The sequence below is a fragment of the Cyanistes caeruleus genome, chromosome 1 (genome assembly GCF_971803275.1).
Source record: "Cyanistes caeruleus chromosome 1, bCyaCae1.hap1.1, whole genome shotgun sequence".
Taxonomy (NCBI): domain Eukaryota; kingdom Metazoa; phylum Chordata; class Aves; order Passeriformes; family Paridae; genus Cyanistes; species Cyanistes caeruleus.
The window spans coordinates 66018968-66045551 of NC_141701.1; the positions used below are offsets into that span (position 1 = coordinate 66018968).

Below are 26584 nucleotides of genomic sequence, written 5' to 3' on the forward strand. Positions count from 1 at the left end.
GTCCTGTGCTGTTACTGAGGAGGTTGACCTTGGATTGTTTTGCTTGTAGCCCCAGAAAGTGCAGTTCAGACCTCAGTTCCTGGTGCTTGCATCACAGGCCACATTTGATATGGGATACACATTTGATATGGGATACAAATCACAAGAATCCCTTCATTTTTCCTGTGTCTATTTGACTTTATGTGCTGCTGGGAGCAAAAATTGACATCAATGCTGAAGAACCAAAAGTACAGGTTGTCTTTTCCAGCTACCAAACCTTTTTCCATTGAGCAGCTATGTAAGAGTGCATTTTATCCTGTACCCTCTACTGCAAGGCCTCTTCTGTTACTGTCTTTTGAAACCTGCTGGGGTGGTTCAGATACTCTGAAATAACAAATACAGCTGTAGCACAAATTGACTATTATTTCGATAACAGTTTATCACTTCCTAGTAATTGTTTCATAGTTCACTGTGCCAGCCAAGAGAGAACCTGCTTCTTGCAATAAATATTTGTTTAAACAATGTGCAGCTCTGTCATGATGACAAGAGTGGTCTCTCTGATATGCTGAAAAGGAAGGAAAAACCAGACTAACCTGGGATGGCTGTAGGTTTTAGAATTAAATGACCTTTTTAGCCAAGAGTTTTTTGAATGGATTTGATGCATGTGACAAAAAAACCAAAAACAACAAAAAAAACTCCCCCCAAAAACAAACAAAACCCCCACAAACCAACCAACAAAAAAACCCCCAAAACTAAAACAAAGCAAACAAACAAAAACCAATAAAAAACCCAAACCAAAACCCAAAAACAACCTACCCCAAAAAAACCCCAAGGAAAACCAACAAAAACCCCAAAAGCCTGGAATGCTCTAAGATTTCAGAAGGATATTTAGGCATTTGATGTTATTTCCTTCTTTGTGTTCTCTTTCTATCACATGTATTTCTGAGAAAGCACAGCTTTGAATCAGTCATACCCCATGGATGTGTTGGGAGCCAGGTGAAACTCTGACTTATATGCTGACCCATTATCCTTTCTGAGGCATTTCTGGCTTCCCCTGGTTCCCTGGGGATAAATTCTGTTTTGAAATAAATGGATGCAATTTGAATAGGTTGTAAACTGCATTCTGTTTTCTTTGCTTTTCTACAGCAGTGAAGAAGGAATGATAGTCTGCTTCCTGATAGTACCTGTTGGGAGAGCTACAGGGATTTTCAGTTTCAGCTCTGCAAAGTATTGTGTTTGTCTTGATGATATCCCCAGTTACAGTGAGGAATACCTCATAGCCCCCCAGTATGAGGCAATCTGGAGGAGGAATATTTTGAATTTTTTCTAGATTTTTGTCTTTGTGTTGGCAAAGCAAACTCTTATGAATACCAAAAAGCTTAATTAGGTGTATTCATGCCCTTAAGATCTGCTTAAATGATAATAAAATTAAATGCTTATTTTAGTAGCTACCAGTAAGAGGAATATCTTTTGAAGATATTTGGAAGTGTATTGAGAAATTAGTTCCTAAAATGTTTTCCCTTTAACATTTATGTAAGCACTGATTAACAGTTGATGAGACCAAGTTGAAACTCACCTGTTTTGCCTTATTTCTTCTCAGAAAAGACCTGACAGATGAGGCAGATCTTAAACTCTTAAAAACATGTCAGTGGATTCTTGGCCTTTGGGTGAATTGGCTAGAAAAAAGTCCCAAACCCAGAACAATTTGGGACCAGAGAGAAGGGGAAGTGCTGTGTTGCAGGAAGCAGCTGTGACAATCACTCTTTCTGGCTCACATGGAATGTCCTAGCCATTGTAAATTCATGTCTCAGGACCCTTTGTGACCTCTGTGTCTTGTAAGCTGCTGTTGATTTTTTTAACCTGCAAAGAGGATGGGGGAGTGGAACACTTTTGCTGTCAGGACTGGCAGTGCTTGGACAGTTTGTTCTTTTGTCTGGGAGGCCCGATGGCTGCCACCATTCACCGTGCTGCTGCTTAGCTTGAGGGCTGTGTGCTTAGCACTAAGGGCAGTAGGAAGGCTTTTATCCTCTTCCTCCTTATTCTTCTCATTATAGTATTTTTCATACCTTCACATAGTTTCAGACTGATTGATCTTTATCTTTCTCCCTCACTGCTGCACTTCTGTGCAGCCCTGGTCTACAGAGGTCTTCTCAAAGAAGAAAAAAGGCCCTTTTTTTCCCTCTTCATATTCAGTTCTTAGTCACTGTGAACAGAGAACCAAAAGAAAATTACTGTTACTTACTTGTTGCAATAACACTGATCTTGAAGGCAATTAACACAATATTTCTGCTGGACTGTCTTAAAGGTAAGTGACATTGTATGAGAGAGCTATGCTGGACACAGACATTTATGTAGCAGCCAGTGAAGGCCCTATGCTGTTGTTACTGCTTATCTTGAGTTTTGAGCCCATGATTGAGCTTTAATGGAATTAACCTCATGCTGTGAAATAGTGTTTTAAGGGTGCTGAAATATTTGAGATCTGAGTATGGAGATTGCAGTTGTGCAGCTGTATTTTAGATCAAGATGAAAGAGAAGAGTAGTTTTGTACTGTCACCTGTTACCGGATGTTGGCTCTCCAAGGCCCTGCTTGACTGAGCTCTCCTGCAAAGTCAAGGTTATGCATGAGTGTGGATGAAAGTCAAGGAATGTTGTCAGAAAATACTGTGACACCCTGGGTGTGCACAACTTAAAGTGGGGTGGATATGAAGCTGTTAATTTGAAATACTTCTGTTATGCTTTCATTCACACAGAGGCACCAAACCAGAGACAATGGGGAGCAGTGAACTTTTGCAATTATCTTTGAGAAGAAAAATGGCGAATAGAACTGGAGCAATTCTGTTTTGCCCTCTGTTTTCAGTGAGAGGAATGTAGGAGGAAATGCACATTTCTCAAGAAGAACGAAAGAATAAAGATGGTAAGTGTACAAAAATAACGGAGAGAGAATAAAAAGGTTGACCTTGCCTGGAAAGTCCAGGGCAGGCCAACAGGAAGAGACAAGCAAGTTGACAGAGCAGCGTGGGTGCTTCACTTTCCCCTCTGACTGATGGGTCTAAACATGGGTGAGGTAGAAAGCCTTCAGGAGAAAAATTGTAATATACTCAGAGAGTCCTGGGCTACCATCAAAAGGAATTGACACAATACCAAATTTAATTCCAAGTGGCCCAAAAAATGAGAGAAGTGAATACACAAGGAGTGCATTTCCTTTCTTGACCTGTATTTCTCATTAACTAAAAAGCAGCCTTAATTATGAAACTAATGAGTACAGTCAGCTTGAGTAAATACTTAACACATAACTCCAGGTGTGAATTGCTACGCAGAATACCTAGATAGTCAGAGTATAACAACTGCTAGATTGGAGAGGCAGCACTTGTCTTGCAGGGTCAAGGCTGTTAGATGAAAGCCTTCATGAAAAGCTATGTGCCTGTCAAAATGAAGGGAGTAAAATACAAGTTCTATAAGCCAACTGTATGTTTTCAAGCTCAGTCAAGTAATTTTGCATTTTCTGTGTTCAAGATGTCTCTTTACTTGACTGGGCTGAAGCTCTTTGAATTTTTTCAGATAAACGGTAATTTGATAAGTATTGTCATAAACTGGCAGCAGAACATATTTGACAGTGGAGCTGTTTTATGCTGGAAGCAGATTGGTTTGGAAAATGCAAGTTCATTTAAGCTTACTGTCAGCAGTTAAGAGGTTTTTGCAAAGGAGCTTTGTCAGGAAAGTTTCTTCATTCCTAAGGGAAATATCTTGTCAAGAACAACAACAACAAAAAAACCCACCAAATCCCCCCCAAAGAAAAAAAAAAAAAAAGAAAAGAGAGTTCTGAGAAAGAAGAAAGTTTTTTTCAGAAAGAAGAAATCTTCAGTTACAATATTGGAACAGGAATCTGAAAAATGGGTTGTATTTCAAATTCTGCAACTGACTTTCTATGTGGTCTTGGACAGATCACAAATACCTTCTTGTTCAGAACTATCCATAAAATCTGAGCAGTTTTATTTTTGGTTAGTTTTTTTAAGAGCAATAGACCTGTGCTATTCAGTGCTTTAAAACTGGGTGATTGACCCTGGGTGTCATATGTGATGTACTTAGGAGACAAGTCCATGAAAACTTAAAGGAAATGCATAGGCCTAAATCTATGCTTGTTTTCCTGTTATGAAATGCCAACTATTGCTGATTTGTAGCTAGAGTTAGCAATTTGTGAGAAATTCCAGGAGTGGTAAAGAGAGGCTGAAGCTGGTGACAAAGTACAAATTTGTACTGTAGAAGCTCTAATATGTTTATTTTAATAAATTCATTTGTTTAATTTCTAACACTCTTACATTATACTAGAAAAGATCATGCAATTAGAAAGATTATATAGGTCCAGCCTAAATATTTTGCCATTTTATTCTTGCTCTGATGACAGATCTTGGGGTCTTTTATTAAGTGATAATATGTGGAGGCAAGTCCAAGCATTCACTTGTCAGGAAGCTTCTCAATTTCAAAAGAACCAAGGGTTAGAAGAGCACAGAATTGGCTTGTAATCCCTCAGTTTTTCTTGCATGTGGGAAAAGAATAGATTGCTGCAGCCCTTCCAATGGGATAGATGTGACTGAAGTATCAAATGAACTTGATATTATTAATGACCTCCATGGAAAAGCTTTGCTGAATTACCATCTGTTAGTCCATCGCTGCCAAAATGGTACAATACTGCTGTGGCTGAATGTAAGGAGGCAGCACATTCAGAATTTTGTTACAAAGGCTGGTAGCACTGACTTTAGGAGTGACCCAGCTTGTAGACTTGTACAGCTTTGATACTGAAGTGCTATCAATATCAGGCTGGCCTAAATAAGAAATAGTAAGATTTACAGGAATTACTGAAGCGTCCCAGTCCTAGAGGTATTTACACCTTTGGTTATGCAACTGATTATGTAAGTACAAAAGTTAATGTTAGTCCAGAGAATTTAACAAACAAACACAGTTCAGTATCTTTCTGCAGCACTGAAAATGAAGGAGTGGAAAAATTACAAGATTCATAATGCTAGTATTTACAAGTTTTTCTTTAAATAAACTTCATTGCTATATAATGTAACTATGATTTTTCTTTCCCCATTGGCTGAAGACTTGATTTCCTATTTTTTTAATTTTATTTAATGATTTTCTGTTAACTTAGCTCTTCATTGTTTTTTGAAGAGAATGATAGCTCAGACCAGAAACTAGTTGAGGCCTGTCCCTGCTTCTATGGGAGAAACTTTGTGTGTGGATAAGATGGGTTGTTGTCAGTCACCTGAAGGTCTGCCCCTGGCACACCAGAAGTTACTCCAGTGGGTTACTGTCAAAGACATAAAATACTTTACTTACTTATTTATTCAGTATAGAACCAGTGGAGAGAAAAGGCAGTTGGAATAATATGTTTTCTTTGACAAGTGGGAAACAACTAAATTTGCTGTCATCTTGAGTCATTGTTGTTCCATGGTTCACAGGTGACATGTGAATTGACACTAGAGCTATAGAAGCTTATCCTCTAGATGGTGGTTTGATCTTTTGGCTAGCCAGAGATGATAACAGCAGTTTTTCATTAAGGTCATTCATCACATTCATGACATTAAACCTCAGGGAAGCTACTCCCCATTTGCCTTCTACTCTCTCAGCCTGTAGTGACTCCGTGTAAAGCACTTATCCTCTGGATGCCCTCATTGATCATTTAATTGCTGTGAGGCAATGGGCATAAATTAATACAGATGAGATTCCATCTGATGCAAGAAAACAATTTTTTGCCATGAGGGTGCTGAAAATTGGAACAGGTTTCCCCGAGAATTTTGGAGTCTTCATTTGTGGAGATATTTAAAACCCAGCCAGACATGGTCCTGGATAATCTTCAGTAGCTGAGCCTCCTTGAGCAATAGAGTTGTATTTCATGACACAGAAGTTCCTTCTGATGCTCCTTCTGTGATTCTGTTTCCAACTCAACTGCATCTTTGACATGAGAACTGTACACAGTACACAAGGAGTGAGCATCCAGGAATGTTACACTGTGGAAGAATAACCCCTTATGCCTCCTTTTCACTGCAGTTTTCTCTCCTGACAGGTTTTTGTCTGCTCAGTTGGCTCCCTGAACTCCTTCTGAAGATCCTTTCCTTCAGCATAGCATTCAACTGCTTGCAAGTGTTTAGTAGCATTCCCAAACTGAGGTTTAGCTGTTCATTCCTCTCTCCAGGTCACTAGTGAAGATATGGAGTAGTAAAGGTCTCAACTCCGATTCCCCAAAGACTCCACTGCTTACTCTTCATCTTGAAAAGTGACTGTTAGTCTCAAAGGCTCATAGACTCATTCATGAAAGAGCTTTTATTCTCCAGTCATATTCTGCTGGAAATTACTCTTCAGTTGTTCCCACTATGCTCTTTAGACCCCTTTTTGGACTCCTTTGACAGTCCTGTAGCAAAGCAGCTTTTTGAGTTTATCATCTACGAACCTTAGCCAGAAGTTCTGCAGTTCCACACCTGAGTTTTTCAAGGGTTCTCAGGTGAATGACATCTACTCCTGATGATGCAATGACCTCCAATTTGTCTATTTGACCTAATACTGCCTGTGTTCTTGCTTTATACTAATATAGCTTCTCTGAGCTATCTGCTGTGATGAATGCATAAGGTGTGGGATCTCTTCAAAATTTTCTGTAGTAGCAACTGACCAAAAGAGTGCACTGAGCTTCTTGGCTGTGGCCTCATCCTTCCTGAGTGCCTGTTTTGTAACATAGTCATCAAGAAGTCCTTTCAGCTTCCTTGCTGGACTTCTAGGGTAGCTAAGATGTATTGTAGTGGCTAGTATTGAGAATATGGAAGGCATTCCCTAAATTCTTTTTCAGTACCTCTGTTTTCTATATTATTTCATGGACTCTCCTGTTCTTGTCTGGATAGACTATCTGGTTTTTTTTGCATTGTATCTTAATTTGAAATTATGCAGTAAAAAAATCTCTTGTTTATTGTTACAGTCATGAACAATAAGGTTTGTTGCAATCCTGGACCACTCAGAATCAGGTGACACCCTTTTTGGCATCTCCCCAACACATACTTTTGTTATTATTGCCTTGATTTGGGTAGCTAAAGTGCTAGTGCTCAGAGTGCCACTCGGGTGCAGCACGTCTGTGCTGGTTCTGGAATGAACAGCTGTTACTGTTGTGGTTGGTTACAAAATGAGCTTATTGTAATGAAATGGCTCACTGCAGTTATGTTCACAGCATACAATAAGAGATGAATCCCTGGGAGCTGGGAAGCAGAGAAAATCTGCGAACAGAGGATTGAGAAGAATTTCAGATTAATTTTGTGTAATTCCTGGACATCAAGTTTATACATCACACTTATCTCTCTCCCTCTTTAGTTTCATGGGCCTAAGTGGCCCACCTGGTAAACACCACCTGGTAAAACTGCAGTTTTTGCACTTCAACAGGTCAACAGTAATGGCTCTGTAATAAAACTTAGTGTCAGCATGTATGAAGAACCATTAAGTGTCTAAATCCTGACTTTCTGATGGAGCCTACTAGATTTTACCTGCAGTGATGAACTCTGACTTCCCCAGTGTCACAACAGAGAATGCATGAAGCAAAGTTGAAACCCCTGATATTCTATGGTGAAAAGAAATGCAAATGACTTGGATCATGATCTGTGTGAGAAGAAAGCTGTGATAGAATCAAAGCTGGTTTTTAACCAGATAGCTGTTGACCAAATGGAGACATCAAGTTAGCCTTCAGTTGTTTTACTTTCCACTTGAGTTTTCTCTCTGTGCTCTGTTACTTAAAAACTTACATGTCTACCACTTAGTACATATACATAAAATAATGATATTTTAAACAGAAATGTTGAGAGTGAAAAATATGTGTAGGCTCCAGAGGCAGAATAGATCAGTCTTTCTGGAGAGGTAAATAAGCTGGTGCAAGTAGACTGACTCCTTCCCTCACAAGATATATTTGGATTTGACCTTCTTAGGAGAAATAAACCCTGATGGATGGTTATCTTGAATACTCACCATCTCCAGCTGTTCTTGAAAATCAAACTAAAGAGTAGTTTGGGTCTGAGATTGCTTCTGCCTTTGTGTGGTGGCCAGCAAACTTGTCCAAGTTTTGTGGGCCACTGTTGCTATTTTGTGGGATTTTATAAATCTCTTCAGTTTCAACAAACAGTTTTTAGAGAAACTTTGGTGATGTTTGTTTTAGCCCATTCAGATATTCCTCAATGTTTGAAGTGTCTGTGTGTGCCAAGTGCGGTTACTTTGGAGTAGTGCCCAGTGACAGCAACTTTGAGTACTGATTGATTAAGCACCAGTCATCTGGGTCCATGTAAGCTAAATTTCTTCCCATGTTATTTTTTTGAGGAACTAATGAATGGATGGATTCTTTTGGCCTCTTTTCCAGAAAAAAAATTTGTCACTTTCAGCCCCTCTTCTTGGATCATGTAGCTTGTGAGAGAGGGGGAGTGGGCTGGAGAAGCTTAAAAACTTGTTTAGAATTTGAAATCCAGTGTGGGCTGGGGGCAGAGGGTTAATTGTGGTCTTTTTTTGATCTGCCGTGTGTGCACACATTTCAGAATAAAGCCTGCATTTTTCTTGGATGTGAAACTGGGGAAGCAGCTTTTATCAGACCTTACATCTGTTGGTGCCCCAGGATATAAAGACAGTAAGTATTGCCAGGAAACCCAGAATGTGACAAAATACTGGCAAACTGTGTTTTATCCGATTTGTTTGTTTGACACTGTGGTAGGAGTATCAATTAGCAGAATGACTGTATTCTAGCCAAATGAAGGAAAAGCTATGGTAAGCCAATGCTTGCAACTCTCTTTGCTCATTTGAATGTGTCTGCCCTACAGTAAGGAGGTACGTCTGTTTAGTACGTAACATTTTAGATCTTTGTGTTTGCCCCTCAGAGAATGAGGAAGGCATGTTTCTTCCAAAATAGTGGATGGGGAAAATCCTCAGGGCTGTGGATACATAACTGCCAAGCATTGGGTGGCTCCTGGTTGTTTCTGAAGGATTTAAAAATGGTGACATAGCTGCTTCACAAAATCGTGGAACCCTTCACTGCAGATGTGTCACCCCTTAAACAAGCAGTTTCCTGCAAATCCTCTGCTTCATTACCCTGCATAGGTGGTGTGAGAGGTGGTTAGAGGGGAGGGGGCAGAACTTTCACTGGGGAATGTCCAATTACAATGTGCTTGTTTGCCCTGCAAGCAGATGTGAGGGTGGCTATTGGCACTCCATCAATAACATCAACAACTCAAGGACTGGATGTCAGTGTGGTAGTTTCCAGAATGCATTTTATAGACTTTGGTGTGCATGAATGAAAAAGTAGCAAGGGTTTGATTTGTTTTTTTATCAAACACTTGGAACTGTCTGTTTTAGAAAAAAAAAGCATTGTGGAGGATGTGGAAATACTACTTATGATTCAATTGAAAGAGAACAGATAGAATCAGATTGCGGGATGTGCATTGGGGCAGATAAAGGAATGGGTACCGGGTTTAAAACATCTTATTCTGAAACAATGGAATAAAATTACCTACCAAATCCCATTAGTCATCCTGTATTTACAGCAGATGAGGAATGTATGGAATGAAAATATAATCTTGATTTCTTTTTGTGACAAAATACCTCATAAACTTCTTCTATGTTTGTTACTCAAACACCATTTTTTAATACTTGATTTTTGCCTGACAGATTCCCCTTTTCTGCAGTAATCCCCCAAGATTCCCCTATCTGCACTTCCTGGAATGAAGATTCTCTTGTACTTGTTGAATAGTGTATTGGGGTTGAAAGCCCCTAGAAAGGGATTTGAAAAATGGGTGTTATTTTTCCCATAGCTTGCCCCCTTTCCTCACCAGGGACAAATACAGTCATCATTACTGCAAATCTTGCAGTCAGGTTTCTTGCATTTGGTGAAGGTAGGTCTAAAGGAAATTACCTGAGCATAGTTATCATGCATGTATCTGTTACCTGTCACAACTCAGGGTTGAAAAGTTTAGTTATGGACAGCTATCAGATTGTCTTGTCTGCCTGTGAGGTGCATAGCATTTCCCTAACAAGCAACAGACAGAGTCATGCCCATGTCTCTTAGCACTACTAGTTTCTTCAGTCCTAAAATACAGAAGCAGCTATATTTTTAAATTATTAGAATGGTAGTGAAGTGAAGGAAGAAAGCACTAGCCAATAGTTACACACCTGCAAAATGACATGGATGTCACTTGGCAAAGAATGGTCTTGTAGAAGCTAGGGTCAGCCTTCTGCTCTTGTGCAATTCATCCTCTGTCGGGACTATCCTCGTGGTTTATTCCTGGCTACCAGTGTTTTCAAGGGTACAGTTTTGCAAAGGTATAATTTGCAGCTCATAAAAGGAAAAGCCTGTCCTACTGCACAGGTGTGTATGTACTAACAGTGTGTATATTGTGGGTTTTGTGATGGGAACAGAGCAATGTGATCTGCCAATCTGGAAACCTTGGACTCTGGCTCTTGGTGGAATTTAACATTCTCACAGCAGGAGAAGCAGTAGGCTCTTGAGTGTGTTTCCAGAAGGAGATGGAAGTTCACAGTGTTTCTATTTAGGAGTTGCAGGATGTACTAGCTGCAGTGGTGTAGAGGCACATGGCTGAATACTTAAAAATCAACAAGCATGAAGGTATAATGTATGTCTTCTCACTTTTCCTGTTAAGTGATAGTGAGTAAGAAGTTATCACCAACTTGCCAACAGTTTTTAAGCAACACATATTGCTGGTAATATATCCTGCCTTGAGTACCCTCTCCATGTTGCTTGAAAATCTGAATGGCTTTAGGAAGAACCAGGCATTCAGAGGTTTCACAGCATATTTTAGGATGTGGTAATGTAAAACCAGATAAAAATCAATGGCTTGTGTAGGAAGGCAAACAGAGCAAAGAAAGACCTTTAGAAAAAGTCAGCAGGAAAAAAGCAGCACCAGTCATCTTTAAAAATATATCTGTATACCTATGTTTTCCATCCCAGTTTTTTGGGGTCCCTTTTACTGTGGTAACTTTTCTCATGTGAATGGAAAAATCTGGAATTAATGACCATTTAAATCATGAAATTAAATTAGGGTCCTTAGTCTCAAAGAAAAACCTAAATTGTCTGGCATCTGTCATTTGAAGAGGGAAAACAAAGCATTACATTACTGGAAGAAAGTAAATCTTGGTTACTTAGATTCTCTTACAGAGTTTTGTATTGATTTATCCTTTTTTGATAGAGATTTAATGGTAGTACTCATTCTTATGTCAAAGCTGGTGGGTATTTAATTGAATGAATTCTCCAGATAGTTTGCAGGCATGAATATGCATGAACCATGCTCCTTTACATAACAGGTATTTAAATCCTATATTGTCAAAGCATAACTTAGATCAAAGCCCATTGAAAAAGCGTGGTCAGATATGAAGCTTTTGCCTAATGCCAGCAAAAGAAAAAAAGAGGAAAGGAATAGATGGGAAAGATTTAATTTGCTTGGAGCCAAAGCAATCACTCAGTCTACAAGATTTGCTTCCCCAGTGGCTGGTCTAATTTACTTTTGCAAGAATCATATTTTCTTATTTTATCTTGGATGAAAAAAAGCAACATGGAAATTCAGTTTAGATAGCTGTTCAGGGTTTGAAAAAGCTATTCAGTCTAGATCAGTCTGGAGAGCTAAGACCTGCTGTTGACAGATTCAGCTATAGTGGGAGTGTCATTTATATCACAGGCAGGCTCATTCCATTTCTTGGAACCAGTTATTCTGAAACTGATGTTAGTGAGAGACGTGAGGGGTGGCATGAGTTGTGTGTTCTGTGGGAGGGAGAATCAGTGCAGAAAATGACTCCAGCATGTCAGCATAGGGGGTCCAGATATGAGGGTTGCAGTCCTGACTGGGTTGGGGGTCTCCCCCAGTGCAGTTAGGTGTTCCTGGAGGTCTCTTTTGGGCCCCTCCTGTAACGTCTGCAGATTCCCTCCCTTCTGGGGTCAGGCAGTGGATACTGATCCTGACTCAGACTCCTATGACACCCAGCCACTTGCTATTTCCATCTCTGTTGCTCACACTCTGTTGGGTTTTTCAAGCAAGGCAGACACCCTGGTTCAGAAGCCAGCACGGTGGCCCCCCCTTGGCCACTTGGACCATTCTACCCACAAGACATCAATGTGATGGATGGCGAAGCAATGGCGATTTATTGCAGGGAAACTTAACATTTTATAGCCTGGGGTCACCGTGTTACTTCCATCTGCTTACGTCACACTTAGGTGCTATTGGCTAATTGCAGAAGGTTTTACTATCCTAACAGAGAGGGGTTTTTGCTAACTTTCCGTTACATCCTGAATTCTTCCGCACCGCCAGGCCCTAACTACAACACACTCTGCCACTCTGAAAGACTCTGGCTCTGTCAGCAAGGGACAGGCTTAAAGCCTTACTGCCCTAGGTGTCTTCTCTCCTCACTGCCACAGGTACAATTTCCTTTCACATTGTCTTGAAACTGGCCTGTGGTTTCATAGTTCATTGGGCTGAAGGCAGGCTGATGGTGCAGGAATGATGACAGCCAGCCTGGCTTGTATGGTCACAAGGAAAGCACATTCTGTTAAATCTCAGTCTTACTGTATGTTGTATGTTTTCAAATGTAAACGTGTTTGAGAAACAGGATCCTTCACAGAAAGAGCATGAAAACTGCAAATTGAGAGACAGCTGCTCTTCAGGCACTGCATTTCCTCATGATCAGTAGATAGAGATAATGATGATTGCTCTGTATGGACAAAACAACGCTCTAAGCAAGACTGAAATTTCTTAACAGACCTGCAAGTTCTCATCATTTTCTCATGGTAGTTTATACTAAAATCTGTATGTGAGGGAACAATCCCAATTGGTGCTGGCCCATTGAAATTCCTGCCCAGGTTCCTATTGGTGACTCCTTTATTATAAAGATGCTGTTCTCCCTCTTCTGATAGAAGTGCAGGAGCAATGTCAGAACATGGGAGCTCTTCAGGTTTTCTCTTTGGCAAACCATCACATCATGTGAGTTTCTGGCTCAAAAGCTCTGCCTGGTCCACTCTCATGCTGACAGCTATTTAGCTGCAGGTTTGTGATGACTAAAAGTGGGTAGGTGGGATGGATGTGTTTCTTAGACTACAAGTCCACCCTACTGTGGTGGCTGAGCTTCAAAACTTCTGTGCCCAAAGTAGGCATGCCCTGGCTGCTGCAGGGAAATTTTACTGAAGATGGCAGCACTTTCTTGTATTCTCCCTTTTTTTCTAAGTATAAAAAACTAAAAGACATTTCTGAACAAAAATACAGTTTTCCTCAAGGTGGTGGAGCACATGTGTAGGCATCTGAGTAATTCTATTGTTTCTCTTGAAAGACGAGGTGTTGCCCAAGGTCTCATTTAAAGTACTATTCTGGGAAACTTGCACCAGGAATCATCTAGTGGCTGCTCCAGATGTATTTTAAAATCCAAATTGCATCTTGAGCTCCCAAAGGAGAAAAGGAACTACTGATTCTTTGTCTTCTGTATGCCTTTCTCTGAATCTGAACGTAGGAAAGGTTGAAGTCTTGCTTTGAAATTTGCAAGTGAACTTGTGATGGGAATTGTTTTGAAAGAGAATATTCCACAGTGTGATTTTTATTTTTTTTTAATCTGAAGCCAAATTATTGTGATGCTAAATGCTTTGTTGTTTTATCAGTTTAATAATTCTAATGTGGTCTACAATACATCTAATGTGTTTTTCAGTCTATGGCTAAATCTCATGATCATTCTTCTGATACAGTCAGGTAACTCCTGTTATTTCACAGATGTGAGAAGAGAAAGCTGAACGTCAAAGATTTGCTCAAAGTCTTGCAGGTAGAGAACCCTTGGGGTTCGCTTGGGGCTTTTGTTGGGTATTTTGGAGTGGGGGGAGGGCGCTGTTGTATTGTTTATTTTGTTTCTAGTTTTGTTTGTTTGTTTTCATTTTTGGAGTGTTTTTTCTTGGCAAACAGCCTCTGCAAGATGCTGCTGTTTATCTCTGTTGCTTTAATCCAGGACCGTCCTACTTTTTTGAGACATAACAAAACCTTTTGCAGCATGAGGAATTAAAGAATGTGAGAAAACCAGCCATTTGACATCTGCATGATTTCTCTGTAGCATGCTCAGTATAAGGTACCTGTAACAAATCTGTTGTATCTTTGGCATGTGCAGTAAGGACAGAAGTTTATTCCATCTAGGGTTCTGTAACCTGTAGTGGCCTGTATTTGACTGCCACTGGTTTTGTGAGTGCTGCAGCAGGCAGATGGAATGCACTTCACCTTTCCATTGCAAAAGAAATAGAAAATCAGTCAGTGAATACCTGGGTAAGTTTTGTATGTAATTGAAACTCAAACAAATTTTGGAGCTCTAGTTTTTGACTTTTTTTGCAGTTGTAAGTGTTCATTATTGTTGTATGGATGGTGCGGGCAGATGTTTGGGTTTTTGTCTTAATGCTGGATGAGCAGATCTGAAGTTGGAAATTTAATTTCCTGTTCAGTTCTGTTTGTCTCAGTCTACTCAGTGGACTATAAGGATGAGACAGATGGGTCTTGGCTGCTGAGTTACTTGCTCAAAGCTCTGTTGGCTTCTGGAACACTGGGCTAGTCTGTGTTAAAGTTTTTCCAGTTGCCTCTCAATTTTTCTGCCAACACATTTTGCTCAGGTGTTGTGGACTGTAGATGTTTCACCGATGCAGATGAAGCCTGGCCAGAGCACGCGCACACTTGCATGCTGTTGTTGTTGCCTACTCTCTTTTGCTTTATTCTTTGTAGTGATCAGTGACAGGAACTGAGGGAATGGCCTGAAGATGTGCCTGGGAAGATTTAGGTTGGATAATAGAAAAAAGTTCTTCACCCAGAGGGTGTTTGGGCACTGGAACAGGCTCCCCAGGGAAGTGGCCACGGCACCAAGGCTGGCAGAGTTCAAGAAGTTTTGGACAATTCTCTCAGGCACGTGGTGTGACTCTTGGGGTCAGTCCCTTGAAGGGCCAGGGAATGGACTCATCAATTTTTGTGGGTCCCTTCCAACTCAGCATATTCTGGGAAAACATACACATTTCTGTTCAGGAAATATGAAGGTAGTCTGACAGTCTAAAGATCTGTCTAGTGCTTTGCTATCTTTACTCATTATGTTGTCAAATCTGAATTTGCAGTTTAACCCAGTTATTCACACTATGGATCTAACCAAGTGGATATGGGGAACAGAGAATTCCTTTGATCTTTGAAACAATCATTGATGAACTTAAAAAGTTTTACTGTGTCATCCAGCAAAAAAATTTTCTTTTGCTCCTGAGTAGTAAGTGATTGTCTTTACAACCACTCTCACTTCCACACTTGTCTTTCTTAGATATCTAAGGCATAAATATCTTATGTCTCTTGCAGTTGAAAAATTAAAATAAAAAAAGGCTCAAGAGAGATGTCTTTCACTGAAAAAAGTGAGTTACTACATTAATTGCATGATGCATCTTTTAGATGAAGTAGACAAGAAGAATTCAGTGTAAGCTGAATGTTGCATGCTTATATCACTAAATGTATATGGGAAACCATGCATACTTTTCAACGGTTTGTTTTTGAAGAAGCAAGGCATCTCCCACCATTTTCATCTCTGCTACAAATAAGTTGCTTTTGCTCCCTTTTCTTCTGGAACAGGAACAGTCCTCTCAACTGCAACTTTTTTTTGTGCTCCTCTCAAACTATGAGCAGTCAGCTGTCATTGACTTCACAGTAGATCCGGTGTGATGGATGGTATGTCTTCCTTGTGAGACTGAACACTTCCCTGAGATACCAGTAACAAAAGGTTGTATTTCCATGTGCCAGCAAGTGAGAAAATTCATAGAGTATCATGAAGTTCTTCTTCAGCATTACATAGATAACCACCTCTGTTGTTTATGGGGACAAGTGCACATCAAGCCTGATTCTATGCACCCATCAGCTATCTGTCTAAACAGGTTTGTGAGTGTTATGACAGTGTCCATGTGTCCAGACAAGTGGCCTGGTGGACAGATGTATACTCAAAACTACTGGTAGGCCAATCTCTCTTCTGAACCTGGTGCTTCTAGTGCTGGCTTTCCATAATTATGATCTACTGGAAGGTGTTTTGCAGTGCTGTGTGAGATGCATTGATAAAGGCTTTATAGCTGGTTTTATGTGTTTCTGTATTAAAACTTTACAAGGTAAAACTGAAACCAAACATAATGAAAACTGAAACAAAGAAAATAAATTACTTCTTTTCCTACACCTGAAAAGGTGGGGTTTTGATTGTTTTACTGGTCAGTTTTCTACCCTGACTATTAAAGAAACTAAGGACACATTTGCTTCTGTTTATATGTTCTGCAGCCTGACTGACAACAGGGCAAATGTATACATGCTTATCTGAGAATGAATCAGACATAGATAGAAGGTGAAATTCTCCTAATACATCATTTATTCAGATAATTCGCTCTGTGAAGAAGAACCACATATTCAATTTATCTTTGATAGACCTGAAAATCCTGCCAAATCTCTCTGTATAAATCCCAGCAATCTAATATATTTTCTTGATATTTATTGGGAAAAAAAAATGAGAGAAGGTGTTTCATATTGTAAATAGGGTGTATAGGTTAAGTCCTGGGAGCCATGAATATTCCAGAGAAAGAGATGCGACAAACAGATTTCATCTTTATCCACACATACCATCTTAATTGTACAGAAGTAACTCTTTGAGGATTGGGGCTCTTTGAGGGCTGTGAGCCACAGTGAATTCTAGAAGAAATCATGGAAACCCTATCACCAATTACATTTTTATCAACTTGTACAAAGGATTCAAAAGCAGGTGGTTGAAAGAGCAGTGAGAACTTGGATTAGAAGTGAAAATTTACCAAGGAAATAATATTAAAGGTTTGCTACTGTAAAACACATGTGGACTTTTTAAGCTCAGATAAGACAAATATAATTTTGTGGACTTTTTAAGCTCAGATAAGACAAATATCATTTGTACTTCATTGTGAAAGAGGGCTCCCTCAGCCTCCAGACATGAAGGAAGTTTGGTAGTGACTGACAGAAGACACAATTCCCTGCATGGGATCATCAGCTCACCAGCTGGGTCACCTTGTTTACTCAGAGACCTCTGAGACAGACCCTCTCTAGCTTGTGATATTTTGGCAAAAAATCAGCACGGACTGTGCAGCATTTTGAAAGGTGTGGACGTTTCTGGTAGTGACTCAGTCACTTTTGTGTCCCAAAGGGCACTGGCTCTGATCTTAGACCTAGGGTTTCACACACTACAGTGCAATCCTGCTCCACTGAATTATCTTATGTTCAGCAGGCTCTTCTAGCACTCAGGATCTTTACACATGCAATTGCTCCTTCATTACAATTTATTTCTTTACATTCTTTCTCATCCTTGCAGAGTTCCTCTGTTGTCTATTTTCTACCTCCTGCTGCTTCTCACAGTTACTTATTTGTCTCTCCGGTATTTTACACTGCAGGTAAATTACCATCATCTGTTCTAATGCTTCCATATATATATATATATATATATATATATATATATATATATTTCCTTTGTGTTTCAGGGCTTCTTACCTCTTTAAGTTACTTATCTAGCCATTCCCACATGAACTACAAAACCATGACCAGTAAAGGAAAGAAAGTGTGCTCTCTGTAGTATGAAATCTTAGTCCTGCGATTATTTGTTTTCCGCTAGGGGCAGAAGACTGTCGGGGTTTGTATTTCTCTTTATTTATTATGTGTTTAATGAGAAGGGGAAAGAAATCTTTCCAGAGGAAGTACAAGTCAGTGAATAACATGTTCTAGCTATTCCTGAACTGCACAGACGGCCTTGAGACTACATGTCGTACACGTTCTCCTTCTCATCCTTATCTCCCTGCCAGACTACAGCATCAAATTCAGATTTACTTCATCTCCGGCTAAAATAATACTGGGGAACTCCCCTTACTACTGTTTCCTTTCCTCCTTGTTGCACTATGCAATTTGAATTCAGTCTGAGGGAGAAAAAAATCCTGCCTTCCTTGTACTGGTTTATATTTTACCAGATTAAGACCATAGCTGATATAAACTAGCACACTGCTGATGTTACCTGTGTGTATGTTGCTTGCACTGAGTTTGGTTGGCAGGTTGTCACTGGGCATTTATGACTTGGCAGCACAAGCTGATCAGCAAAGTCAAACAAAAAAATTGGTATGCAGCTTTGTTGACAAAAGATGCTGTTGCAAGTCAGCAAAAACACATGTAGATTTTGGTGAGACTTGGAAACAGTTTCATCTTCAGTAAAAATGTCAAGAATAGTGAGAGAATGAGGTGGTGAAGTCTCTGTCTCTGGAGATATTCAAGGGGGGTTGACCAAGTGATCTCTAGAGGTTCACAGAATATCTCGAGTTGGAAGGGTCTCACAAGGATCACTGAGCCCAACTCCAGCCCTTGCACAGGACTACTCCCAAGAGCTATACCATGTGCCGTGTTGTCCCAATGCTTCTTGAACTATGTCCTTCCAACACAAACCACTCTGTGAGTCTATTTTTCTGAGTGATTTTTTTTAAAGGAAGCTCTAGTAAACATAATTTAAAGAACAGTAAAAAAAATCTCAGAGGAAATAAAATGTTAGATTTCAACCCAAACCAAAATATTTACAATTTTTTAGGTCAGTTGAAAGTGAAAAATACTTATTTTGGGTCATCCTGAAACTGCTTTCTATGCACCGCACTCTTGCATTTCAAGTACTGAAAAAATAAGTCAATTTGTTTTGTAGGCCTAGTGCTGAATATCCTGGAATTCACTTGCTTTCTTTAATTCAAGGATTAAAGCTTTCAAAACACACTTTTGAAAAATTATTGAATGTTGTTTTAGTAAGTGTTCTTTGTGAAAGAACTTTAGATTATAATAATACATTGGTTGGCTAAAATCTTTCTATTGACACAGAAAAATAAATGGAAACTGCTTTCAATTTTTTTGAACAGCACCAGGTTCAATTTGTACATACAGAAAGTGCTGTAATCTTGGCTGGCTATCTGTTTTTATAAATTGCTACATGCTTCTGAGACTATTGATTTATGTTCTGGAAGTTCAGTGAATCAGTTCTACAGCTGGCTTAGGGTGCTAAGAGGGCAGTGCTGTGTCTACACCTAAGACACTGCAGAGTTTGCCATATATCTGCTGGATCACAGGTCACCCCACACAGTAAAACTACTGACTGTAGTGTTTGGGAGTGAAGGACTCTGAGAGTTGTTTGTGTTGCTGATCCTAATTGCAGCAGCATTTTCCCAGATAAGAACTGAATCAATGCAGCTTCACGGTCTTTAAGTGCGTATTTTTGTGAAGCAGAGCATCTTCTTTCTGCTGTTGTAATTGATTCTGAAGAGATCATGACTCCTAGCAAGATGAAAAAATAAAATCCCTAGGAGTTTGCTTGTTGGGCTCTTTTTTAAATAATAGAGGGGGGAGCAGAAGAGACAGATGTACATTTTTGCCTTTTTTAAACCATTTTCCTGTTTTGAGTGTGTGTCAGGAATCCAGCTGACAAAATTCTGTGTACCATTGAAATCTAGAGTGACAGAATGAGGACATGAGGATATTACTTTCTTAGGAATATGAAACTGAAGTCATACAAGGTGCCAAATTAAGAAGTAGCTTGTACAGACTTGGTCTGAATCTTGCTGATTTGGTATTCAGATACAGAGTTGAGAGCTGACATGTTTTAAGTTTCCACTGTGGTTTCATCCTTAAATGCTGGTGCTATAAGTTGTAGCCCTTTCTGCTTAAGCTCTTTGCTAAATAAAGATGGTATTCACTTTATTTTGAAAAAGAGTTACTCTGAAAGCTGTAATGAGCAAAAGAGTCTGCTGTTCTTAAATTTCTTTGATGATCGTCAGGAAGAATCTTTGCTTTAAAGGATTTGTTTTGCTGACCTGAGGGTTGAATTTGGAATTTATTTTACCTTGAAAATTCTCTAATGTTTCAAGATGAAAAGTGGTGACATCTGTAATCTCTGCAGCAACTCTCACTTTTGCTGGACCAGTGTTCCCAGCTGGCATGGATCATCTTGCTGTGAAATGCAGGCACCTCCATGGGCTGATTTAGGCCTGTACTGTCAATGACTGTGTATTTGTGCTTTTCTATCTGCTTGGAGCCCATTGATCCCATGATTTTGAAAGATGCTAGGTCAGGGCACAGAATGAAAACCACTGTGTGACAAATTTTTGCCAGCAGAAGCAATTTCATGGAATGGGTTTGATTTTTTTTTAATTTTCATTGCAAAGGTCACAGCACAGAACAAAACCTCAGTGATTCTGGGCCTGCTATTTTCACAAGCTGTGTGGTACACAGATCAATGGTAATTTTCTTATGCTGGATTAATATTGATTATAAGAATAAAATATTAATTTAAAGCTAATAACAGAAGACTGAAATATTAACTTTGTATCTAGCAAAGGGAAGTCAGCCAAGCTAAGAAGGGGAACAGGGCAAACAAGAAGGCAGATCTGAGAAAGAAAATGGCAAACAGAAGGTCTGGCTAATGAAGTGCTGAAGCTTTAACTGTTCTTAAACATAATCCCACATTTCTTTGTGCTAATGTTTTCAGGTTTATTGTAGAACAGGATCCTTTCCTGAGAAGAAACATTAGAGCAGCTCTATCATTATGGCTGCTTTTGGGGATGGTATGAGGCCACAGTTCACAGGGGAGATGCTGATGGTGTGTATCTTGATGAATAAATGATTGCTAAGGACCCAATCAACCTTCTTGTGTCAGATGCTTTTCCAATATGTCTACCTGAGAATATTCCTACTATATGTTCAGCAGTTTCTTTTAACTTGACTTTTGTCATCAGAATGTGTTTCCAGAGGGGTTGCTATGTATGATACTTTCAAAGTAGAAAGAATTATTGAATTTCCAATAGGTGTCCAGTAGAAGTATCTTGAGTTGCAAGATACCATTGAGCAAGCTACCTGTTGTGAAGCTGGTAAACCACTCTCAATTACACTATCCTGCATCTTAATATCTTCAAGATGCACCAAGAACTTTTCTTATTTAGAATGAATATGTTGTTGAAATTGGTGAGAAGAGCAGGTGGAATACTGCTGTTGTATCCTATGGTTCAGTGTGTGAAATATTGATATTAGCACATTCTGCATATTTTTTCTTTGCACCTCTGCAATTCAGAATTCTACATCTGTAGAAGATGGCTTTTATACTTGGGTGTGCTTGATTTTTTGGACGCTGATGGTAGAATGCATATATAATTAGAGTCCTTCCAAATAGTTTATATAGTCGTCTTCAGAGTTCTAGTGATTATTTAGCTAGATGTGCAAAGTTTACACAAAATTTTAGAGATTAAATATATTTATATTTATATTTATATTTATATTTATATTTATATTTATATTTATATTTATATTTATATTTATATTTATATTTATATTTATATTTATTTATATTATAAATTAAATTCATTTATCTTGTTGGATATTGTACAATTTTTGTAAAATGTAAATTTCATGTTCTGGACTGATTCAATGAGGAGCGTAAAAAGGATAAAAATGATGCTAATAAGCTCCAGTGGCTTTATTATGGTTCTGACATCCCATGATGCATGTCAGTGATCCCTTTTCTTTCTGTAACAGAGCAATACAGTGGTATGGAGAACAACCACAAAACTGTTTCCATGTTTCTGGTATCCTGTGAAGGAAGTCAGTGTAAACACCACATAAAGATGTTGAGAAACCTACATAAATTGCCTTTGTGAACCTGGGACATGTTGTAAGGCTGCCTGTATGTTTGTGTGAGGGGTAAGACACCCTGGGCCTTTTATCTCTCTGTGGTAATAATGAAAATGGATGATGCATGCTATCCTCTGAACTGAGGAAATCTTGCTTGGACCAGTTACAGTAGCTTCAGGGCACCTTTCCTCTAAAAATGCTTCTTCTACACTTGCCATGCTTTGTTGTCTCAATATATAAAGTCAAACTGGGAAAGACCATCTAGAGCACTGGGGGCAGTGATGATCCACTGAGAGTCTTGTACATTCAGCATCTTTCTTCCTCTAAGTAATTGACATGGGGTTGGGCTCTGGAAATAGGTCCTGCTGTCAGATGAAACCCCAGTTCAAATAAGCTTGAGATCTGCTGGTCTAGGTATATTTATTGTTTTTTTCCTTTAAAGTGATTTTTTTCTCTTAAGTTTCATATTAGATTCTGAGTTTTCAGCAGTCTCCTTTCTTAGATTGTTCAATATCTACAGTATTTTTTCTCTCTTTCCCGATTTTAGGCTATCTCTGTTTTTTGTTACTTTTTACCGCATTTATATATTATCTCCTTCAATTTTCTTTTATCTTTTTGAAGCATGCTGAATTTTAATGGGTATGTAAATTAACATTAGCCTTCCTGGTGTAGGAAGCTGGCCTGCTGCAGTTCCCTTCATGCCCTCTTGACATTTTAAGCTTTACATCCAGATGGTGCTGGCTAGAAAAAAGAATTTCTCTCCTATGCCATTTTCATAGGGAGGAAAATATTCTTCCTAGCTTGTGGGGTGAGAAAGGTTGGAACAATGAATTATTTTGGTACCAAATTGGATCAAATGCTTAAAAAAAGAGTATTTTTAATGTAGTTTAAATATCTGTGAGGAGAAGCCCAGTGAACCAGTCAACAGAAAGAAATAGATTCTTTTGTTTAGAGCCATTCCCTAGGCAGCTGGCTTCCTAGGCCAACAGGGTGTCCAAGGTTATGGGCACTGCAGGAACCTGGTTTCCAGCTTGGTAGGCAGCTGGCAGAATGCAGGTTTTCCGAAAGTTTGAAGTCAGCTTTATTTACAGTAAATGTGTAGTAATGTTTTTGCCTGCTTAAAATAAGTGGTTGCTTTAGAGGTCAATGCTCTAAATTGCCCATAGATTGGTGTAAGGAGTACTGGCACATAAAGGATTTTGTCTGGAGTCCTATTTTTCTGGTAAGCTGAGGCAAACCCTTAAAATTCCTACCAACCTTTTTTTTTTTTTTTTTTTCCCCTGCACTATTCATACCTGGACTTAGCTTTACCCTGTCTTAGAACAGAAAGCTTTGCCCCAAAACAGAAGAGCCACTACCCTCGAATACAAAGAATTACAAAGCATCAGTACTCATGTCCTGTGAACAAACTTACCAAAAGGTCATAGCAGCAAGTGTTGATGATTTCATGTTTATGAAAGGAAAATGTAGCAGGGCCATGAAGTTTTCAAATTAAGCAGACAATGTTATATTAGAAGGTCAAAGACCCTTCAAACTTCCTGAGAGCTACTGAGCACCCCTACGTGCCACCAGAGAAGATCCTGCCCTTCCCCTTGGTATTTAGCAAGCAGCAGTATTTTCAAAACTGCTTCATGCCCAGCAAAACAGAAGGTTGGCTTTGAATTGGCTCTTACTGATGCTGCTGGCAGAGTAACCATGAAAAGCATGGTAAGTCCTTCTCGTGTCTGAACTTGGATATCAGTGTCCAAATAATCTTACTGCATCTTCAAGTTTTGTCAATTTATTTTAAAAATGTAGACCCCTTGGGAATAGTGCAGTCCTTGAAATTCTGAGCTTTTTTCTTAAGAGTTCATATTATTTTTTTATCTTTGTAAATTATCATTTTATAATAATTTTCTAACTTTTAACTAGCTTCTGGTCCTATTCAAGATGTAAGTAAACCTTAACACATTTTTATTTTGCTGCGCCTGACTTCAGTATTATTTCAAAAAACAAGATGAGGCTGATTGTATTTTGTTGGGAAGCTTTCACATGTTACAAGAGTAGGTTTAGCAGTGAGGATGAACTCATGCAAAAGTGAATTTCTTGGAACAACCCTTTCTTCACCTTATTTGCATTTAGCTGTTATAAAAGTGTTCCTCATTTTGAAATTTAAGCAAATGGGTGAGGAGGAGAGAATATACTCCATTGTATACTATAAAATATAATTCAAAGGAGAGCTGCTCTGTCTGGCAAATAAAAGTATATTTGCTCCATTCAATAATACTTTTAACTTTGTAAGGAATATGGTTTTATACAAAATCACTCTTGCAATATTTGCTCTATTTAAAAGCAAAGGCAGAACGTAGAGTTTGTTCTTTACAAAGATAGCAGGTAAATCCTGCTATTACCTACCTGCTTTTCCTACTAGGAAAAGGTGGCTCTGTGCAAGTGTCTGATTTCTCAAGGAATAGTGCAGAGCTTTCCAAGCAGAGCCAGAGCTTACTCTGTTCTTGCCAGGATCTCATCAAAGGTATTTAAATAGCTGTATAAACAGGTTTATTGTCACCTGCGACAGGTGACCAGCCTAGAAAGCTGATCCCACCAGGCAGGTTGTGATCTTCTCATGTGCCCTGTGGTGAAAGGCAGAACTGTAATTACTTAGGTGTTGCCTTTCACATTCAACTGGCTTCAGTTGTCCTACTAAACACCATACCGTGTGCTCATCTAGAGCCAAGCATAAGTCTAGCAAGAATATTAACAGTGCTTGCAAGCACTGTAAATGGGGGTGTTCATCCCCACTTTGCCTGGCAGAATCATGGCAGAATGATGGCAGGTTTGTTGATGTAGAGGCTCGGTAATCGCAAATTCAGACTTGGTCTGTTTGTGGTGTATGTTGCACTGAGCATATTTCTGTGTTGTAGCTGCTTTGCAGCAACACATTCACACCTGAAGTTTGATTTATTTGTTTGATACTTTTAAATTCTATACCTCGTAATTTATTGCAACAATGAGCCCTCCCATGAAATACATCAAAGCTATTTAGAGAAATATTTTATGATACCAACAAGATACAGAACCCATTTTTATACTGAGCATATAAATAAGCAGTGTGTTTGTGCGTATGCTTTGAAACCTTTGTTTTGCTGAGTGTGTGGTATGGATGGGGTTATGTCAATCACTTGTGTTAATCAGAAAATAAAAATCTTTGAATGCTATTCTCACCATATAGCCAGGCTGACTGATAGCACAGACTGTTGTTGTCAATGAATAAATTAAGTGATAAGCATGTGAAATTCATGCCTGATGGCAGTATAGGGTATGTGGATTATTTAGTCACAATTTTGAAGCGTACTTTGATTTGTAACCTGATTGAACTGATGAACTAGGTAACGCAGCAAAATAAAAATCTCAAAATATATCCTTCTTTATCCACAGGAAAAGGCAGAGGAGGCATAAGCAATGGCATCCTGAGTGTCAAAAGCTAAAGAAATGAAGACAACTGGCTAGTGGCCTGATATCAGCTGGAGGTGAGCAACAAAGGAAAATGCTGGAATGATTAGCCTGACTGAGAAATGCAGAGTAAAAGTGTCAGTGCTTATAAAGACCTCTTATTCCTACTGTCAAATGCAACTTTTGGTGAGTTTAAAAATGGATGGTGCTTCTGAAATTATGAGTTTTGTGACTTTGTCGATTTCTGAAAACTCCTCACTGTTTTTGTGATGTAGCAATCTCTCAATAATTAAGGTAGTAGTCAGCTTCTTTTTATGAACTATTTTTCCTTTTTCTCTCCTTGATATATTGTGCTCAGAAATGGTTCTGCCAGCTTCAGCTGTAAATCTTGAGCCCATGACAGTGAAAGTGATTTTGTGAAACAAATGGCAGTGTGAAAGATATGACGTTGACCATAAAAATGCCCACATTGTGGTTAGAGTTCAGATGTCACAAATCTTAGTGAATGTAGAAAGAGGGAGTGAACAAAATTATATGATATCATATGGGGTTTTTTTTTGGTCTTATTGGAAAGTGCAAAAATAGTAGTGAGTCTGTGGCAAATATGAGAAGCTGTTGTATTTGTCAGATAAAAAGCTTGTCAATACCAAATATTGACAAGACGTAAAAGACCTAAATATTTGAAATTTTGTTGTTTTTCTCTGATAGCTGGGCTTCATTGCAGATTTGGCTGGGTAGATGTCGGAATCCTAAGGTACTTCATGAAGAAGCTTCAGTCACAAGGGAGGCTGTTCATTATGAACAATAAGAGGATTGTTATGGTCATAAAGCTAGCAATGGCTAGTGACTTTTCTGGTGTGCTTTTCCTCTCTGTCATCTTCATTTACCCATTAAATTCTAATAGAAGTGTTTCTCTTTACTCTCTTTGCTGTCACATGTGATCTCATTCCTTGAACTGTCCCAGGAAAGAACCATAATTCAATTCCTATTTGCTAATGAGGAGCGGAGAGAAATGTGTCCAGTTTATCTCTGGAACAGAGCTAACTCTGACTGTGTTAAGAAGCTCTGGACTAAGCAGAAGGAAAGAAATTAGAAGAGGTTTCTGTACTCTGTAAGAGGTTACAGTAAAGTCCTTTGTGCCACTGACTGTTTTGGGGAGCTGCAACACTTGAGAGGTTGTGAGGAGATTGGGCAGCACCTGAGTGACAAGCAGGATCAAGCTAATGTACAAGGGACTCTTGAATCTTGAAATTTTATACTTCCTTGAAAGAACCAGGGTTTGCAGATGGTGAATGTTCACATCCAATGTCAGAGGTAAGATAATGACCCCAGACTATTTGCAAGAAATTGTGAATTCTTCAGTGGCAAGAGCATGGACCTTTCTAAAATATTGGCTTTCTCCCAGTCTGAACAATATTGAAGCACAGGGGAGACTTGCTGTTTGCCTCAACAGCTCTGAGAAGTGTACTGAATTTGTGTCTGTG

The 26584-nt window shown here is 39.1% G+C and overlaps 1 long non-coding RNA gene across 1 annotated transcript; it reads left to right on the forward strand.

The window, feature by feature from the left end:
- The first annotated feature begins 1848 nt into the window (after nucleotides 1-1848).
- On the forward strand, nucleotides 1849-26162 carry LOC147655552 (uncharacterized). The gene is made up of 3 exons (XR_015288954.1): nucleotides 1849-2284; nucleotides 2730-2893; nucleotides 25086-26162. It is a non-coding gene; the product is annotated as an uncharacterized LOC147655552 (long non-coding RNA).
- Nucleotides 26163-26584: the final 422 nt, after the last annotated feature.